Consider the following 3,118-nt stretch of genomic DNA (forward strand, 5'->3'; position numbering starts at 1 on the left):
AATAGTACATTTATCTTAAATATTTCATTTTTCTTCAAATGATAAGGTCATACTTAATCAAACGGAAATAAAAAGTATTGATTTGATTCTCACCACCATACATTTAAAAAAGAAAAAGAAAATTATAGCTTTAACTCGTTAAGAAAAAAAGAATTAAACGCGCATGTGATTTTTCGCGATTAGGATGAAAGGGTCCCCCACCTTCCAACCCTTAAGTTAATAAATGCTCTTACAAAATATAGAAACTCACACTAACCTATCTGCAATCTGCATGGTGGCTAGTCTTGGCGTGACAATATTCAATTTGTATCACTTGGCTTCGGGACCACCCTTTACATCAACATATAAATATATTGTTGCTCCTATTTTATATAAATTTTCTCCGTCTATTTTTACATGTTCATCGTATATTAAAATATATATTTAATTTAAAAAATTTAAAAGATAATTTTATTATTTTATATAATTTTTTGTCTTTGTTATTAAATATTTAGATGACTCATTACTACGATATACATTACTAATAAAATTACTATTTTTATTTTTGACGATCTTTTAATTTTTGAATTGACGATAAAAAGAAATACATTTTTTATGGAAAAAATAGAAGTTTCTTATCATTTAACTAAGAATTTTTTCAATCATACATTGTTCAGCGAGTGAAATGAGTTAGAGAAATCATGTTTTATAGTTCAAAATTTTTACTAACTCGTGTTGGAATTACTAATAACTTTTGCTTGTGGAAATTATAGTAAAATTTTCATTTTTAAGAACTATATGTTAAGTTAATTATAAACAAGTAAAAATGAACCGACAAAATATCATTTATTTTTTGGACACCCTTTTAATTTCCTTCACCAATATTTATTAAATTTCTCTTTTATCTTTACTACATATCCCCCACCCAAAAAAAATAAATTAAAGTGATTATTCCCTTTTATTTTTCTTCCTCACACCCCCTATTTATACCCCTAGCCCTCTTTGTTGAGAAAGTCATATAAACTTAGGTCTCTTCTTCTTCTTCTTCAACAATATTAGGGTTTTGTCATATTGATAGCGTAGACTACTATCAGTTGAAGCTGCCAGCATGATCTAAACTTACCTATAAATTTATATTAAGGCAAGATCAGATCATGTGGTTGCTTCACCTGTTAGTTCGTACTACAAAAAATAATCTTAACCCTACTTCGTGGAGAAAGAAACTAAATTTAAGGGTAATGTTATGTACTCTCTCTACTTTCTTAGATTTGTATTTTATGAATTTCATTTGAATCGGGTTTTTTTTATATCTTTATTCATTTTTTCAGTAACAGTGTATTCAGTATAATTTCACAAAATAAGATCTACAAAAGGGCTTTTTTATATACATGCTAATTTGATGTCCACCAATTGATGTAATTTTTTTTTCTATCTTCTAATTGTGTTTTTGTATTTTTTGATTTTTGAGTCTTAACAAACTTATGATTAGTTTGAAGATTTGTTAATATGCTTTGAGAAGTGAGCCTTATCAATAAAACCAAGGTTTTCTCAGAAAATGAACCAAATCTTGATAAGTTAACATTTATTTTATTTTCTGAGGCTGTCGTTGACCCTGTTTTTTTTTTAACCTAAGTTTGGTTCATTGCTTTATTCACTATTGTTGTAAAGTAAAGAAAATTATGGATCTTTTTTTTTTTGCTTCTAGTAATCATTAACATAAACACATTATAAGTGTTCTTCAAACATGTTAAAGTCAAGAATCCATCATTATGTTTTTCTCATTTCGTATTGACGCAGGGTCTGAAGATGGATTAAAGCTAGCATAGCTAAAGGGTGTCATGTAGACAATCTATGAAAATGAGGATTTGGAGAAAGAGCTAACACGCCTATGTCAATGCAAGTATTAGTGGGTAATAATTGTTTTCACGATTCAAATTTATGACTTGATATATATTAGTAGGTAATAGTTATTTTCACGATTTGAATTCGTGACCTAAGTAGGGAGACAACATCCAAAGTTCCTCTTCATGGTTTTTCTCAACTATGAAATGAAATCATTTTATTCTACATTCTTTATAATGTGGAAGAGACATAGAGACCTTTAATTATGATCAATTAGTTTGGTATAACATCACACAAAAGCCATTTAATGATCATGTAATCCTCTTTACGGTTTATTATTTCTTTAATTAGGACCACATGATGCTAATCCATTACAATGACCAAGTGCAATGGACACCTTAACTTAGAAGGAAGCAAAAAAAAAAGAAAAAAAAAGAGGAAAATAAATAAATATATATACTCCTATTAAACATTAATAATGTACTCATTTACTTACAAATACACTGAATTTTTTTTTTCTCATATAGAAAATATAAAAGTATAGATATTTAGGAGAAATTTGTTAATTCGCCCATATAATGTGAGGTAGAAATTTCGTTTATCGACTACTTTTCAATCTTATATTTGTAGAACAACGACTATTTTTCAATTATAGAAACTATAATAATAATTGTGGATCAGAAATATATATTTGTTTTTTCCAAAATTTCACTTCATCCCATGTGTTGTTACAAAGTATTTGTCTTATGTTACTACATTGTGAGATCATATAATATAATAATAAACAAAAACCAAAAAAAGGAAGGACTATTTCATAAAACTCCCAGTGGATGTGGATCTGAGTGAGTACAAAAATGAAACAAACAGACTTTGTCTTACGTAAAGATTCTATTGTCCTCTGCAATTTATCAATAAAGAACCATTGCCCCACATTTTTATAACAATAATTTAACTGTTCCGAAATTAACTTCAGATACGTAAATCTAAATCTAAAGTTTGAAATTGAACTATGTCTAACAAAACCTAATTTTAAACTTGAGGTTTGAATTTAAAACTAAGTCTAATCAAATTCAAATCTCAAATCTAACCTCAGACATGTCGATTTAAGCTTAATTTTAGATTCGTAGCTCTAAAAGAAGAAGAATCGATCAACAACGTGTTCAATATGAAGTATGTCAAAATTGACAAACTATTCATGTTAAATTAGTCAATTTAATTATTGTTAATTTTTAGTTTCTTTGATATAATATTTGATTGGATGAGTCACATGTGAAGCTTCAATTCAAACGCTCAATTA

The 3,118-nt window shown here is 27.5% G+C and overlaps 1 long non-coding RNA gene across 1 annotated transcript; it reads left to right on the top strand.

Annotated features, from left to right (window-relative positions):
- The first annotated feature begins 925 nt into the window (after positions 1-925).
- On the top strand, positions 926-2,046 carry LOC101259485 (uncharacterized). Its single transcript, XR_183138.5, has 2 exons — positions 926-1,214; positions 1,777-2,046. It is a non-coding gene; the product is annotated as an uncharacterized lncRNA (long non-coding RNA).
- Positions 2,047-3,118: the final 1,072 nt, after the last annotated feature.

Source organism: Solanum lycopersicum, chromosome 9 (genome assembly GCF_036512215.1).
Source record: "Solanum lycopersicum chromosome 9, SLM_r2.1".
NCBI lineage: Eukaryota > Viridiplantae > Streptophyta > Magnoliopsida > Solanales > Solanaceae > Solanum > Solanum lycopersicum.